At 45.5% G+C, this 18,140-nt stretch overlaps 2 protein-coding genes across 2 annotated transcripts in view; one reads left to right on the top strand and one right to left on the bottom strand.

The window, feature by feature from the left end:
- Nucleotides 1-1,835, bottom strand: part of LOC119966319 (cytochrome c oxidase assembly factor 1 homolog) — a 96,609-nt gene extending 94,774 nt beyond the window's left edge. The window contains exon 1 of the mRNA XM_038797800.1: nt 1,805-1,835. The gene's annotated coding sequence lies outside the window, so the exon portion shown is untranslated. The remainder of the gene's footprint in view (nt 1-1,804) is intronic.
- Nucleotides 1,294-18,140, top strand: part of blvra (biliverdin reductase A) — an 80,252-nt gene continuing 63,405 nt past the window's right edge. Inside the window, exon 1 of the mRNA XM_038797797.1 lies at nt 1,294-1,545. The gene's annotated coding sequence lies outside the window, so the exon portion shown is untranslated. The remainder of the gene's footprint in view (nt 1,546-18,140) is intronic.

Below are 18,140 nucleotides of genomic sequence, written 5' to 3'. Positions count from 1 at the left end.
CATAACCATCTTCAGCTGCTTCGTCAATGACCTCCCTTCCACCATAAGGTCAGAAGTGGGGATATTTGCAGATGATTGCACAATGTTCAGCACCATTCGCAACTCCTCACATAATGAAGCAGTCCATGTCCAAATGCAGTAAGAACTGGATAATATCAAGTCTTGGGCTGACAAGTGGCAAGTTACATTCGCGCCACACAAGTTCCAGGCAATGACGATCACCTCCAAGAGAGAATCTAACCACCACCCCTTGACATTCAATGACATTACCATCACTGAATCCCACACAATCAACATCCTGGGTTGTTACCACTGATCAGAAGCTGAACTGGACTAGCGACATTAATACTGTGGCTACCAAGGCAGGTTAAAGGCGAGGAATCCTATGGCGAATAACTCATCTCCCAAAGCCTGTCCACAATCTACAAGGTACAAGTCAGGAGTGTAATGGAATACTCTACACTTGCCTGGATGAGTGCAACTCTAACAACACTCAAGAAGCTCGACACCATCCAGGACAAAGCAACCTGCTTGATTGCTCCCCCTTCCACAAACATTCAAACTCTCCACCACCAACGAACAGTGGCAGCCATGTGTACCATGTACAAGATACACTGCAGTAACTCACCAAAGTTTCTTCGACAACGCCTTCCAAACCCACAACCACTACCATCTACAAGGACAAGAGCAGCATATACCTGGGAACCCTACCTGGAATTTCCTCTCCAAGTCACTCACCACCCTGCCTTGAAAATATATCACTCCTTCGCTGGGGTAAAATCCTGGAACTCCCTCCCTAACAGCACAGTGGGTGTACCTACACCACAAGGTTCAAGAAGGCTACTCGCCACCACCTTCTGAAGGGCAACTAGGTATGGGCAATAAATGAAAATGAAAAAAAATGAAAATCGCTTATCGTCACGAGTAGGCTTCAATGAAGTTACTGTGAAAAGCCCCTAGTCGCCACATTCTGGCGCCTGTCCGGGGAGGCTGGCACGGGAATCGAACCGTGCTGCTGGCCTGCTTGGTCTGCTTTAAAAGCCAGCGATTTAGCCCAGCTGGCCGAACCAACAGCACCCACATCCCATAAGTGAATTGTTAATAAACAACATTTTCTTTTTTCATACCAGGATCTGTGCTTTTGTTTTTTGCGTTATTTGTCTTTTCATTTAATAACTACTTTGGTCACCTACAAATTCATTTTGGCAAAGCGGGCTCTTGCCCCTTTTAGGGGTGTAAACTGGTTCTGTAACGCGCGTTATTTTTTTAATACCTCCCACTGATGAGCAGTCGTTTGACTGATTTGCCAATTTCACTGTAGGCAGCAACCACACTCTGATCACACACACTAAGCTAAGACAAGGAGCCAGGGGTGATAGAAGGATGCACAGTCTCACTGTGAAGTGGGTGAATTTGGAAGATTAAAAGGTGGAGAATTTCCCTGGAGGTCATCGAGCTCCCTCCTCACCTTCAGCAACTGTGAAACGGGAAGGAGATATTGGCGGTTACAGAGGAAATCGCAGAAATAAACACTAGAAATTACCGGTTAGTCTATCCGCTCTTTAAAAATAGCAATTTGATTAAACAAAAACCTCCCAGCGAGTTCATAATTAAGAGGTGAAAATACTGGAAACACTCGGCGGGACAGAGTTGGGGGTCCAACTGTTGGGAGATTAAAACAACAATTTCGGTTGCGGTTACTGCAGAGAAAATGATTCACATTTAGATTAGCCCCGCTCTCCTTTAGCGCTGCTGTTGCTTCATTTGCAATAAAACCCCCATCATGTTCCCCACATTGACTCACTTCACACGGGCGGCGCCATTTTCTTAATATCACAATAACTTTATTGACACTTTTTCCCCAGCCTAAAATGTTCATTTGAAAATGAGGGTGTGTGTGTTTTACCCTGAATAAAACAGGCTGATCAATGTCCGTAACTACTTCAAGACGATATTTATCAACGCCGATCATCCGATCTGTTTCCCAGCTGCTATAGTTTAATTATGAACTGGATAAACTTCTATTGTGTTCCCAGTCAGAGTTGCACAGGGATGACTGGCTTTCCCTGATCCTGATGCCGTCTTGCGTATGCGCCAGCTGGTCTGTGGGTGCGGGACATCCCAATTATTTAATCCACCTTGTGTATGGGGGTACAAGGTGCTGAAACAAAACATCTATAATTCCCTGGTTTCCCTCTTTCATTTTCTGAAATAGCAGAGTGATGTGGGATTTTCCAATCTAAAGGAACATTTCCCAACTCGGGAGAACTTTAGTTACCATCCCAGTCGATGTCACTTGGCGGCACAGTGGTTAGCGTCACAACGCCAGGGACCCGGGTTCAATTCTGGCCCATAAGTGCTACAAGCTCCTATATACCTTACATGTCATAAACTCTCAGCACAATGGGGCAGCAAGGTAGCATAGTGATTAGCACAGTTGCTTCACAGCTCTAGGGTCCCAGGTTCGATTCTCGGCTTGGGTCACTGTCTGTACGGAGTCTACGCGTTGTCCCCGTGTCTGCGTGGGTTTCCTCCGGGTGCTCCAATTTCCTCCCACAGTCCACAGATGTGCAGGTTAAGTGGATTGGCCATGATAAATTGCACTTAGTGGCCAAAGAAAAAGGTTAGTTGGGGTTATGGGGATAGGGTGGAGGCGTGGGCTTAAGTAGGGTGCTCTTTCCAAGAGCTGGTGCCGAATCGATGGGCCGAAAGGCTTCCATCTGCACTGTAAATTCTATGATTCTATGAATAGAAACACAGAGTGCAATCTTCCCAAAAGGGATCAAAGTACCCTAGTGAGCACGTTTAACCGTCTGTTTGCTGGCACACATGGCTATTCAATGCGACTCGCTTTGAAAAAGGAGCCTAAACGGGGAACAAACACACAGCCAAGGCCGCACATAGCCCCGTTTTTTACAGTGGGGACCTCCGCTCGCCGGAACTCCGCAAGTCCCCTTGCAACACTATTTGGGAACACAACAGGAAGTTTATTAATTTTATATTTAAAAATGGTGCCCCAATCTCCAAGGCCCACAAAAAAGTACCCGACCTGCCCCCAGCCCGAATGCAACATGGGAGGGCCCCACACCCAGGTAACACTGCCAAGATGGCAAGCTGGCAGTGCTAGTGGCCCCAGGTGGCACCAGCAGTGCCAGGGCACTACCCTGCCCAACGGGCAGGCAATTGGGGGCCTCCGATCCCTTTGGAGACCCCAACAAGTGTCGTTCCATCTGGTACCAAATGTCGCTCGCCAGAGATTCCCGAGGTGAAGGGATTGAATCCCAAAGCCTCAGTTCCCTTGGGAATCTGCACGTTAGAGTAAGGCTTACTGCCTCACTGTAATATGCAGATTTATCAAAACTTGATCCTGCCCATTGTGGACGGAATTCCCCTTTCAATGTTTCAGGAGATTGCGTTGAATCTCACGAGGCATTACAAACCGGGTAGGTCCGGGAGCTGGGTCTCCCGACTTTCGGCGCCCACTCTGCACTGCAGCGAGCTGGTTTTCCGACACAGCGTGGCTGGAAATTGTGCCTACAGTTTGAACTGAAACCAACACCCATACATTCAAATACCCTTGTCAAGGGTACAACAGTTGTACCCTTGCTTACATCTGAAAGGCCATTACAGAAAGTTTTCTGCATAGATTACGTTGCACCTTGGCGTGCTTCAATCAAAAGAACATTACAGATGTTTTCCAAATCGAGAGAACTTTGCAAGATTATAGTATGGCATCGGCAATGTCCTCACTTACTAACAGGGATGGGTATTTTTCACTCTTTAGTGCAACTATTTTCTTCATGACTATTATTTTGCTTTCTTTAATTATGATGTGTCTTCATGCCTGATTAAGCCTTAAGATTCCTTGGGCTGTCTGACATGTTGTGCTCTTCCTCTACAGTAAATACTGATGAAAGTCATTTTTTTTTGCAAAGGGGCGGCACTGTGGTTAGCACCTTTGCCTCACAGCTCCAGGGTCCCATGTTCAATTCCAGCCTTGGGTGACTGCCTTTGTGAAGTTTGTACTTCCTCCTCTGTCTGCGCGGCCCGGTGTTGCAGTTTCCTCCCACAGTCCAAAGATCTGCAGGTTAGTTGGATTGGCCATGCCTGATCGCTCCTTAGTATCCTAACGTTTAGGTGGGGTTACAAGGATAGGGTGGAGGCATAGCCTTAAGTAGGGTGCTTTTCCCCAATGGCTCGTGCAGATTCGATGGGCCGACTGACCTCCTTCTGCACTGTAAATTCTATGATTTTAGGAGGGGAGGCGATGGGAAAATGGCTACTGGGCCCTAACTTCACTGGAAAACGGTCTATTGGAGACACAGGGCTCGGGTAACGTACTGGAACGCGCTTGCGCAGTGGCCTGGTGGAGTGGAACTTTATGTCAGGAGTTACGCATTGCAAGTGTGTGAATGAAGCGGTCCATTGATTGTTACATTGGAAACAGCAAGGACATCGGAGTCAAGGCTGTCACTGTGAAATTATCCACATTTTAGATACTTTTATTGCACCTGAATGTTTATTTTTACTGGTATTGTTGCGTGTTTTTAAACTAAATGTTCGCTGCCAAATTCTTTTTTTAAGTTTCGATGCTATTATGCAGTCCACCAAACTGATGCCCCAGTGCCTCTCAGTCATTTTGAACCTCTTCGCAAAATAAATAGCGAAAGTAAAACAAGGGATCAGCTACAGAAGATACATTTTAGAACTCGTGTGAGGAAATTAGTTTACACAACCAACAGATGAAATAGACCTCCAGAGAGCACTACAGATGCTGAACTCTGGGACCTTGTGATTCCACAGGGGGGATAAACGGAGATGGTTTGACTGATGTTCCTGGTCCTTAACTATTTTATGAAGCTGATTTACAGTCAATACGGAACTGTCAACACCAGAGGGGAGATGTTTTATCAAGATAGTAACATGCGCCCTGATGACATACAATCTGGATTGCACGTTGCATTCAGAAAGGATAGAAATAATCCTTGGTTGAGCAAGTTGTGCCAGACGATGTTCACAAAGAAAGATGGGGAGAATGGGTCAAATTTAGACCAGAGGCAGTGACAGATTGGCTAATCTAGTTTGCCGGTCGAGGCCACAATACAGGGTAAAAAGCCTATCACTTTTTTGCATTTAGATGACACCTTTCATGAACTCCGGGGGCCCTAAAGCGCTTTCCAGCCAATGAAGTACCTCTCAACTGTATTCATTGTTAAATAGGAAACCTGATGCACATCAAGCTCTGATGTGATAATGACCAGATTATATTTTTAGTAATGTTGATCAGGGCACCAGAGGTTTAAATTAATGAGTGTAAAAGGAAAATTTTGCCTGGCAAATCTAACAAGGCTTTTGAGGAAATTAAGTAAAGTATCGATTTTTTTAAAATGCTCAGAATATCTGGATTTGCAAAAGGTTTTTGATAAAGTATATGCAGAGGTCTTGCTGTCAAAAAGGTTGCAAACTATTAAATAGACTGGCAGCAGGAAGCAAAGTTTGCTGAAGGATTGTTCTTGAGATTCGAGAGGTGTAAACAATGGTCCCCACCAGATGTCAGTCTCAGGACTGCTACTCTTCTAATATCTAAATGTAACTTGGACAAAATATCAAGATTTACCAGCAGTACAAAAATAATAATGTGGTTAACTGTAAAGAGGACAGTAAACTGGTATTGAAGCCTTTTGACATATTGGCCCCAACTTTGAACCTCCAGATCAAATAGATCAATTTTCCTGAATAGCGGTATCTTTATTCGACTGTTGACGATATTTTATCTTTTCAGCACTCTGAGAGGTCAGTCTTCCCCCCTCCCCCCACCACTTCCAATTTTCAAAGAGTTTCCTTCGACTAGATTGATTTATTCTCGTCACCAACGTTGTGTTGCAAGGCAAGTGACGAGGCCGTCTTAAATCCCAACAGCGGTTTATCATTTTTTAAAACAAATTTTCAATGTTTTTATAATTTACAACAACCCCACAAACCACCAAATCACCCCTCCTCACCCCCCCCCCCCCCCCCCCCCCCCCCCCGGAGCAAATTTCACTTTTTCCACCAACAGGTCCTCCCACCACGCCCAGGCACAGGGTGGAGAAGCTGGCCTCCACCCCAACAAGACCCGCCTGCAAGCAATCAGTCAGGTGAAGACTAAAATGTCTTCCCCCGCACCCGCCTGCAGCTCCGGCCAGTCCCACACCCTGAATATGCCTTCATGGGGAACAGGTTCCACGCCCGCATATAAAACCCCCAAAATGGTGCAGATCACTGTCCTCCAAAACCTTTCCAGCTTCGGGCAGGACCAAAACATATACACATGGTTCGCAAGACCTCTCCCAGATCACTCACGGACATCCTCTATCCTTTCAAACAGCCAGCTCATTCTAGATTTTGTAAGATGCACCCTGTACACTACCTTCAGCAGTATCAGCCCCAGCCTCGCACACAAAGTCGAGGCGTTTACCCTCCTCAGCACCTCACACCACAGTCCCCCCTCCAGCACCACCCCCAACTCTTCGTCAAATATCCTCCTGTTAAATTGCCGAGACAGCCCTTCCTCTCCAGCCCCCCCCCCCCCCCCCCCCCCCCCACCACTGACAGCACTGCCTTCAGCAACAATGAGGCAGGCGTTATTGGGAAGATTGGGAAGACCTTCCTTGCAAAGTCCTGCACCTGAATATACCTGAAAATTTCGCCCCGCGCATTCCCAAACTTCTCGCCCAACTCCTCCAGACTTGCAAATCGCCCTATCAGAAACAGATCCTTCATTTCCTTGATCCCTATCTCTTCCCATCCTGGAACCTTGTGCCCATCCTCCCTGGCAAACCCATGCTTCCCCCTGCCCTCTCCACGTCCCCCAACCTCAGGTACTGTCACCCACCCAGAAACTCCCGCTCCTCCACTGATGGCTCCGACTTATACATGTCCCGACAGAACTCCTCAAACACCTTATTAATCTGTTTCGGAGCCACCACCAACTCCTCCTTACTGTCCCGCACCTGAACTATCAGCCCCAGCCAACTTTCTTCCCACAGGACTCGCAATCACACTTGCTGGCAGACCTTTGCTCGCCCCTTCTTTCCAGCACCTTTCTTCTGGGTTTCAACATTCCTCGACTTCCTTATGACTTCCCACACCAACTCATCCACAAACTACCTCTGAAAAGGGCATAAAAGTCCAAAAAACAGAGACTCTAGCAGGAGCCACCTAACATGCAACCTCTACCTGCCTGCCGCCAGTGTTCACAGTGATTTATCTAACTAAGAAGAATTATATCAGTACAACTACTACACAGGTGTTATTCCCACCACTCCCAGGCTAACTCTGACCAAATGCCAACAGCCAGATCCACGCTGAAACACCTGATAGGCTAACATTCGCGCACTCCTTTCCCGTTGGCTCAGAGCTTGTCACATGACCTGGGATCTATCACCCTTTTAAAGGAGCCACGCTACCACACACTTTTTGCTGAGTCAGTAAATAAAAAATGTAAAATTAAGATCATCAGAAGAACAAATGGAGACATTTTGAATGCATTTATCATGCAGAGGATTGTTAGAATGTGAATGACCTACCAGAAGCGATGGTGCAAACGGAATCTATAATATCTTTAAAAAGGAGGGTGGATAAGTATCTGGAAAACAATGAAATGGGTGTGAGGAAAGGATAAGGGAATGGAATTAAGTGAAAGCTCTTGCTAACTAGATAGCCAAGGCAGGAAAATGGAATGAAGACACAGATCAGGCATGAACTAATTTAATGGCAGAAAAGGCTTGAGGGAGTGAATGGTTATTTCAGAGAGCTGGGAGGAGCAGAACAGTTTGAATTGCTTTCTTCTATGATGTAAAGTTTATGAAATGAGAGACGCTCACTTTGAATTGAAGTTTACAGGGCTGCTGGAGACAAGCAATTGTTTTGATGTCCTAACTACCATGATGCATAATACAGACCACATAGTGTCTAGTTTTTCGATTTTTTAGTAAAGTATTAATTCGATCTACAGAGAGTTGAGAGTTCTAATCCTGTGTGAAAGTATATTGTCAGTAACTGTCCCATTGTGCACCTGCTTGATATGGATTAGTTTTAAAACTAGTATTAAGTTCATGTTAGTAACATTATTGTGTAATGTAATATATTAAATTCCTCAAATGGTTGGGCAAAACATTAGTAACGAAAGGGACATCAGTAAATGGTTGAGGAATTGAGAGTGTTGGTCTTTCTTATCAAGCTGTGACACAGTACAGTGAACCGTCTGCACTGTGTATCATGCTCCTTTAGATTCCCTCGGTATCTTTTCATGATCCTGTGTAAACATGAGGGTTCTGCTGGTGCTAGATACAGCAATTTCAGCAGCATGTTAAACAAAGACAAGTTGTTCCAGGAACCCGCAGTTAAAGTGCCTATTCATGATGAGTAGCACAGCTGGGGATGTAATCCATGACCTTTTTTTGACACATTTCCACCACAAGCCAGGGTTTGTATCAGTCCAACTCTCAAAATTGTTCATTTAGAGAATGTGGGCATTTATTGCTCACCCCTAATTGAGAGGCTGAGTAAATTGGGACTACACCCTCTAAAGTTTAGAAGAATGAGGTAATCTCATTGAAACATAAAATATTCTGAAAAGGCTGGACCGGGTGGATACTGAGAGGTTGTCTTCCATGGAAAGGGAATCTAGAATATGGGGGCACAGTCTCAGGATAAGAGGGTGACCATTTAGGACCGAGTATTTAGAGATGATGAGAAATGTCTTTAAAGAAATCGTGGGGTGAATCATTGGAATTCTATACCACAGAGAGAAAATGTTCCATTGATCAATACATTTAAGCCTGAGATGAACAGTCTTTCAGGAATTCAGGTATATGGGGAGCCAACAGGAAAGTGGAGTTGAGTCAGAAAATCAGCCATGATCGTACTGAATGGCTGAGAAGGTTCAAAGTGACATATGATCTACTCCTCTGCTGTAACAGATTTTTGTTGAACTGCCCAGGTGTTAAGTGAACCATTTCGTACTAATTCTGTGACACACTCAGCCTAGCAAGCTGACACTTGTTTGGTTGGGGTACTTGGAGCCACAGAGCAGATGCCAGCAACTTACTCCGTGAGGGAGCATCCACACTGATTCAGAAAGATGCTGATTCTTGATCCTGTGGACAGATCATAGAATTCCAAGAAAGACTGTTGTACAACAGAGTTGTCCAAATTGAGGTCCATAGACCACATGCCACCCTGATGTCCTGGCAACCTGGCTTTCAAAGCTCTATTCCTACTTCTGTTATTGCTCATTTATCCCATTTGAATTTGTAGGTGTAGTATTTGTTACTAATATTTGTATTATAAATCAGTCAGAATTGTGGTATATTCCATTTCCAAGCATTTTGTTATGCTGCCTCTCTGTCATGGATGTGTAAATAAAGGTTGTTCAATAATGGCTGCCTGCTGCAGGTCCACAACTTAATCTTATTCAGAGCAATATACAACAGAAAGTTAGCGACGGGGGTGGGATGGAATTTTATTTTGCATTTCATTTGAGAAGTTGAAGATTGAAGAACATTGTGACATATCTTTGGGGTTACTAAAATTAACTTTGAGGAAGCTTAAGCAATTTGAAAGATTGCTGTATGTGCACATCATGTTTCAGGCCTCTATTTCTGGAAATAATGCAAAAGGATACTCACACAATGTTAACACATGCTTATGGGCAATGTTGTTAACCTTGGAGTATCAGCATGCTACATAATGAAAAAAAAGGCACTGAAGACTTATTTGTGGACATTGGGAGAATTCAACCCTAACAACGAATGAAGGTTTCATATTTGGCTGAAAGCCAGTGAAGTGGGGGCTGAGAATAAAAGTAAATGTTTTCTCACCATGGCGGGTTTGATGTAGCTGTTGTCCCAGAGACCCAGTTGTACTGTCCGAAAGACCCCAGTTCTTTGGAATATGCTGAAATAAATGGACTCATAACATGGCATGACGAAGAATGAGATTACATTGAAAGTTAGAGTTAGTGAAAGGAAACAGCTGCCAAATGAGTCTTTTGCTCTTGAATTTAAAAAACTTTTTTGTCACTGTGGATATGGTGTGAACTTTCTCAAGATAATTAGGGATGGGCAATAAATGCTGACCTAGCCAGTGGCAACGACATTCCATTAATTAATTTTTTTTTAAACTTAAAAATCGACCTTAGAGACATGTTCACAGAAATCTTAAAGAACAATAAAATCCAGGCCAAACTTTTGAGGAAAGGCAATAAGCTGACATGGAAGAAGGCCTGTGATAATGCCACAACCATATAAATGGCAGAAAAAGATGGTTGCAAATTGCAACAGAGTTTTTCCTGGACCAGCATGGGGGTTCACGTAATCAATTAAATCCAGGCCATAGCAGACAAATTCAGTCTCAGAGTCAGAAATTTAGAGCTACTTTTGCCGCGATAGCCATCAACTATTTATAAATGCCCCATTTCCAGTCATTTAAAAAATATATATTTTTATTCTCCATTTTCACATTTTCTTCAGAATTTACACCCCACCAACAAACAGTAAACGGTAATGAATACAATGCCAATCCCGCTAACCCGAACAATGATCCCATACTTCCACCACCCCCCAAACAACAGCCCACCTGACAATATAAGCATCAAATAAAACTAAACCTCCCAAGGAGGAAAAAAGAAAAAAAAGGAATCAGGAATTGCCCCTGGTCACCGTTGACACATATAGTCCACCCCGCCCAAACCCCCCCTAATACTCAATGCCATCCAATCCCCGAAAGAGTATCATGAATGACACCCATGAATTGTAGACACCCCCCCACCCCCAGACCCCTCCCCTCTACTTCCTCTTGTAAACTCCTCCCCCAAACCTCGGTTCCTTCCCCCAACTTTTCACCCCAACTAGACACACCGAAACCTGTTCTACCAGGCTCCGATGGCTGCAGCCCCTCTCCCCACCTACTCCCGTTCACTGGCCGACTTAAACCAGCCAGCGTGGAGGCCCCCGCCTGGGTCTCCTTCCCCCTTGCCCGGTCCCAGGAGAATCCCCTTTAGCACACAACCACAGCATACATACCCAAGCCCAAATGAACCATCATTGCAAATGAAAGTCCCAACTCTTCCCTTGTCCAAAATATACAGCGTCGACTCATTTAGTACATACACCAACATGCAGTGAAAAAATAAAATTACATGAGGCTGCTTCGGTACATGACCCGCTCTCAGTCCCATTTCTCAATTCTGCCACAGTCCTTCTGCCTTCGCAAACTCCTCCGCCGCTTCTGCCGTCCCAAAATAAAAGTCCTTGGATTTGTCGGTCACTCTCAACTTAGCTGGATATACTATGCCACACTGCACCTTACTGATGTACAGTGCCTTCTTCACCCGGTTGAAGGCAGCCTGCCTTGTCACCAGCTCCACCGTAAAGTCCTGGTATATGCGTATACCAGGTCCAGCCCACTGCACCACCCGCTTCTGCTTTGCCCAGCACAGGACCTTTTCCTTCACGCTGTACTTACGGAAACACACAGTTACTACTCTTGGCGGCTCACTCTCCTTTGGTATAAGCGTCCATTACCGATGAGCCCGATCCAGTTCGTATCGAGAGGGATCGTCCCCCTCCCCCAATAGCTCCGCCAACATCGTGGCAAAATACTCCGTCGGCCTTGGGCTTCCACTCCTTCGGGCTGACCCACGATCCTCAGGTTCTGCCGCCTGGATCTGTTTTCCAGGTCTTCCATTTTGGCTCGCAGACCCTTGTTGGTCTCTATCACCCTCCTCAACTCCTTCCCCATCGAGGTGAGTTGATCACTGTGCTGCGATAATACCTCTTCCACTTCCTTCAGTGTCTCACCTTGCTCCCGCACCTCCGCCGCTGCGCTTGATACCAGGGCAATCGCCTCCTCCACCAGCACTTTCAATACCGCCCCCATTTCCTTCTTCATCACTTCCATGTGCTTTGTGAACTGTTTTTCAAGTTCCACAGCCATCACTTCTGCTGTGAGCGATGCAGCCTTCCCTGGTGCTCCAGCTTCCGTTTTCCTTACAGTTCCTGCACTGACTTTTCCACTCACCGGTGGACTTTCATTTTTCCCTTTTTCACGGCTATTTTTTTCCCAAGCTTGGACATTTCTCCTCTCTATTCCTTCTTACAGCTTTTTCAGCCTCCGTTGCCCCTGGGACCGGGCGTTAAAACCCCAAAATTTCTACTCCCGAGCGGGAACCCTCCAGTGTGCGGCTGCCTCCTGCCCGCCGTCACCAGACGTCCGCCCCATTTCCAGTCATAAATGTAGCCCAGTCCATCACGCAATCGAGCCTCCCATCCATTGACTCTATCTACAATTTCCGCTGCCTCGGAATGGCAGCCAGCATAATTAAGGACCCCACGCACCCTGGACATACTCTCTTCCACCTTCTTCGGTCAGGAAAAAGATGCAAAAGTTTGAGATCACGTACCAACCGACTCAGGACCAGCTTCTTCCCTGCTGCCATCAGACTTTTCAATGGACCTACCTCGTATTAAATTGATCTTTTCTCTACGTCCCAGTTATGACTGTAACATTGCATTCTGCAATCTCGCCTTCCTTCCCTATGTACGGTATGCGTTGTCTGTATAGCATGCAAGAAACAACACTTTTCACTGTATATTGATAAATCAAATCAAATCAAATAAACGTGCATCAATCCGGCAGCCTCATTTGCTTTTTGAATGTCCACAAAGGGTGCAACCATTCACTTCTCTTCACCTCCTTAATTATCCCTATTCTTTTAAAGCATGTTCCACATCCCTGTGGGAAAGGCAATCATACCCAGATGGTATGCAGGAGTAATGTTTCAGGTCATGGTACAACTCTAGCTCACAGCCTTGAACCAGGGTGGAGATTATGGTAAATCGAAAGCTAATTCAGGAATCAGGATGTTGTCAAATGTGCACATGACAGGTAGGGAAACTGAATTTGATATCATCGATCAGGTTGATCAAGAATTGTACTTGTCAAGGAGCAAAAAACAGTGCATGAAAGATGAGAGTAAAATGGCTGAAGATGTAATTCCAGTACCGACAGTAAAAATGAATATCAGAGATTCACATTCATTTCATAATTATTGACGCTGCAGATGTGACTGATGTCTCGAAAGCAGAGTACAAGTAATCCCAACGTCACAGTCCCTCACACAAAACTGCAGTGAAACTGACTTTATTCCATTAACATATTCCAGTGCTAGATCAAATTAATGTTAGGATGGAATATGCTGATACATTCTATTACTTGCCTATGGTACCAGAAGAATGGAACAAAATCTCCTTGATGGCCTGGAATTGTATTTAAGAAAATATAGTTAAAATAAGTTGAATTATTTACATTTAAAATTTGGATCAGTAAGTGTCTGTCATTGAGAAAGTGCTACATGTGTACAAAATGGTCTTTTGAGCACGGAGGACCAAATGATCAAATGAAGCATTACATTCATAGCAGCATGGTGGTTAGCATAAATGCTTCACAGCTCCACGGTCCCAGGTTCGATTCCCGGCTGGGTCACTGTCTGTGTGGAGTCTGCACGTTCTCCCCGTGTGTGCGTGTGTTTCCTCCGGGTGCTCCGGTTTCCTCCCACAGTCCAAAGATGTGTGGGTTAGGTGGATTGGCCATGCTAAATTGCCCGTCGTGTCCTAAAAAGTAAGGTTAGGGGGGGGTTGTTGGGTTACGGGTATAGGGTGGATACGTGGGTTTGAGTGGGGTGATCATTGCTCGGCACAACATCGAGGGCCGAAGGGCCTGTTCTGTGCTGTACTGTTCTATGTTCTATGTTCTAAATCTAATGTTAAGGTGAAGGACAATTTACAGCTGACATTTCGCAAGGCTAGGCCAGTGCCTTGTGCACAGTTGGAGGTGGTAAGTAAAGAACTCAACAGCTTTAAAAGAACAGGGGTGATTAAGGAGGTGAAGAGCAGAGAATGGGCTGCACCAGGTGGGTACATCCATATTTATGGAGATTATACACAACAGGTAAATAAGATGATCAAGAATGATATTTACCCATTGTCTACCAGCAAAGAGTGTTTTCTAATTTAGCCACTGGAAATGTGTACAGTGAGATAGATTTATGAAATGCATATTTGCTATTAGAATCAACCGAAAGGAGCAAGGAACTGCTTAGCATTCATACACAAAAACAACATTTTCCTATATTTTTGCAGAGTATCAGGCTCTGACTGAAATCCAGCGTGTAGCTCTCCAGTTGCAGAGCTGGGCTTTTAGTCCAGATTTTGAGTCACTCTGGCACAAAAATTCAGGGTGCGTGTTTTACGCTATCACTGTGACGGGCCAGTGCCTGATAGAGCCGCGGAGGCCAGCTCCATGGAGATTAGGGTGCTGGGATCAGCACAGAAAATAAGCCCCCCCCCCCCCCCCCCCCCCCCCCCCCCCCCCGACACAGGGGACCCCTCCCAATATCAGCATCGGGGTTGCCCCCACCAACGTCAACATCAAGGTCTCCCCCCTGCCCCCCAATAACAGCATCAAGGGCTCCCCCCCAACCCCTTGCTAACATCAGCATCAAGGGCTTCCCCCAAACCCCCTACCAATATCAGCATCAGGAGCTCCCCCCGCACATCAACATCAGTGACTCCCCCCACCCTCTCCCACCCCTACCAACAACATCAATGGCTCCTCTATCCCCCCCATCAGCATCAGGAGGTGCCCCTTCTCTCTCTCTCTCCCCCCCCCCCCCCCCCACCGAACATTAGCATCAGGGGCTCCCTCACCAACATCAGCATCAGGGGCTCCCCTTCACCAACATCAGCATCAAGGGCTACCCCCACCCCTCCACCCTAACATCAACATCAGGGGTTCTCCCGCTCTCCCCCCCCCCCACCCCCGAACAGCATCAGAGGTTCCTACACCCACCCCCCACCCAACATCGGAATCAAGGGCTCTCCTCACCCTCTACATCAGCATCAGGGGCTTCATCCACCCCCCAACATTAGCATCAAGGCCCCCCCTCCCACCAACATCGGGGACTGTCATACCCCCTGCTCCCACCCCCATCACCATCAGTCTCAGTGGGTCTCACAACCCGTCCACCAACAGCATCGGGGACTCCACCCCCTAACAAATATAACATTACCCCCTCCCCCAATGGACCTTCCAGAAGGTTCACCTTTGGCACTGCCTCCAGCACAGGTTGGCACTAACAGGTTGTCTATATTTAACTTTGCACCCCCCAGTGGTACCCCCTGGACTGATTCCCATTTTCCACCCCCCAGTGGTACCCCCTGGACTGATTCCCATTTTTCCAAACAGGGCGGCGAGGTATGAATATTCAGTGAGGGGGGAACATGTGGCAGGGGGGCTTGGTAATGAGTTTGAAATGTATGTTTACCTATTTGCTACACGACAAGCAAAACATTAAGTTCCATGTTTCTCTTCAGCACAGGCTAGACAATTTTCTGTTCTCTTACCGAATAACCCCATAGTCAACAACAGGTTTCTCACTTTATGAGTTAGCGTTCAAATACACTCCTAGGACAAGGTTTAGTTTGCTTAAACATGCCGTTCATAGCAAAGTAAGACAACATGAAGATGAGTTATGGCACACAAGGTATGAAACTTAGAGCTCAGTACTGGTCTGAAGGTGATGTTGAAAAACCACCGAAGTCATAAAGAAAAATATGCGATTGGAGTTGTTCTGAAGAGACAAGGTGCATCTGCATATGGACTGAAGATGGGAAAAACTCAGTCAATGTCATGGAGGTCATTTGAAAGAGGAAATCTGACAAAGGGAGAGCATGATAAATCTCCCAGAGGCCAAATTGCTCCTATAATCCAAGTGATAATCAGAAAGAAAGTGATAATCAGAAAGAAACTGAAAGCTTTCTTGTATCACAGAATCCAATAGTAGAGTAAAATGAGCCAGAGTTTATGATTAAGACAAATCAATCAGTGTTGCAGGTCCTTACATTAAGTGGAGTTGGTAGTAAAATATGTGAAGAGAGCAGAGTGAAATTAATGGAAATGGAAAGAGATACCCAGAGAGAACGAGGTATGCAGGATGGAAGAAGAAAATAACATGTTATTTTCATTACTTCTTGACAAATAAATGATACTTTTGTCAAAATATATACTGGAGGTTTAGATTTTCTTTACATGTAATCTGGCAATATCGGTCATATCCATTTTGGCTATCATTAGCCGAACAAATTTGCAACCCAACCTGTTAAAAGTTTCAGGCATTGTTGATGTTGGTTTGGTCATGGTATATTTTGAGAAATTATGTACATATACCATTGTGCATTCCACGGTATCACAGTGGTTAGCACTGTTGCATCACAGCGCCAGGGTCCCAGGTTTGATTCCCGGCTTGTGTGGAGTCTGCACGTTCTCCCCGTGTCTGCGTGGGTTTCCCCGGGTGCTTTGGTTTCCTCCCAAAAGACTTGCTGTTGGGTGAATTGGACATTCTGAATTCTCCCTCTGTGTACCCAAACAGGTGCCGGAACTAGGGGATTTTCACAGTAAATTCATTGCAGTATTAATGTAAGCCTACTTGTGAGAATAATAAAGATTAGTATTAGTTATTTTGTTTTAGGTAGGGACCATTTGCTGTGTACTGCATGATTTGACTCTCCCTTCTGCCCTCTCTGGTGGAAAAGTGTAAATACGGTTAGTTCAGTAATGGTTGCCTGCTGTAGGCCCACATGTTACTATTACACAATACACAGCAAGCATTAAATGAGAAAACATCTATCTTAAAAATATGTGATTGTCACATCTCAACCGTTTCAATTAGCCACAAATAGCTTTCAATCATTCCAAACACCATTGTAGGTGCAGGAAGTAGGGTGCTTTCTTTTTTTGACTGGACACTTAAGTTACACCAAAATTGATACATTTCTCTCTGTGAACCAAGTGGTCACATGATGATGCGGCTACCAAAAGGATCACTTGATGAAAGCACAGGAGTTTTCCCCGGGCAGAGCACAAGCGTGGAGTAGCTGCTCAGTAGTGAATGAAATTAAATGAAATGAAAATCACTTATTGTCACAAGTAGGCTTCAAATGAAGTTACTGTGAAAAGTCCCCAGTCGCCACATTCCGGCGCCTGTTCGGGGAGGCTGGTACGGGAATTGAACCGTGAATGAAGTATTGTTTGTTAAAAGTCCTTGTTATCAGTGTTTGGGAACCCAGCATTTATACATGATGTCATGAGTTGGCAGTGTAATATGTAGAATATCATTTGTGTATGATTTAATAACCAAACAGTGTTTTCGGATAGGTGCTGTATGCATAGCCTGGGATTCTAGCATCCGGCCACATGTGGCGTAGTGACAGGAGTAGGTCACTAGAAGACAGGCCTCGTGGAGATACGAGATAATCTCCTGGATAGCACAGAGACAAAGAATCTGGACAACAAGCACAGACGCATATCGAGTAGCTCCTGAGTCAACAGTTATTAATAAGAGCAAACCATAGTTATTTGTATTTAGCCATAATATCCAACTGCAATCTTACATCATAGAAACCCTTTAGTGATTTAGTTAATTAATAAACAGTTTTGTTAATTTACAAAGACAAAGGAAAACAAAACAAGGTGGGATAACTACTATTTACAAGAAAAATCTATCCACAACCCATACAGTTCCCCACCCCGGGTTTGCTGCTGCTGCTGAGCTCCTCACTTAATGTTCCGCGAGAAAGTCAAGGAACGGTTGCCACCGCCTGGAGAACCCCAGCAAGGACCCTCTCAAGGAAAACTTTATCCTCTCCAAACTTAGAAACCCAGCCATGTCACTGACCCAAGTCTCCACACTTGGGGGTTTCGCATCCCTCCACATTAACAAGATCCTTCTCCGGGCTACCAAGGAGGCAAAGGCCAGGACCCCAGCCTCTTTCGGCTCCTGCACTCCCGGATCTTCTGACACCCCAAATATCGCTATCCCCAGACTCGCCTTTACCCGAGTGTCCAAGACCTTGGACATAGCCTTTGCAAAGCCTCGCCAGAATTCTTTAAGCACCGGGCATGCCCAAAACATATGGACATGGTTTGCTGGGCTCCCTGAACACCTCACACACCTGTCCTCCACCCCAAAGAACTTGCTCATTCTTGCTGCTGTCATGTGCGCCTGGTGGACCACCTTAAACTGAATCAAGCTAAGCCTG

The sequence above is a fragment of the Scyliorhinus canicula genome, chromosome 5, assembly GCF_902713615.1.
Source record: "Scyliorhinus canicula chromosome 5, sScyCan1.1, whole genome shotgun sequence".
Lineage (NCBI taxonomy): Eukaryota > Metazoa > Chordata > Chondrichthyes > Carcharhiniformes > Scyliorhinidae > Scyliorhinus > Scyliorhinus canicula.
This window is presented reverse-complemented; position numbering and strand designations above follow the sequence as displayed.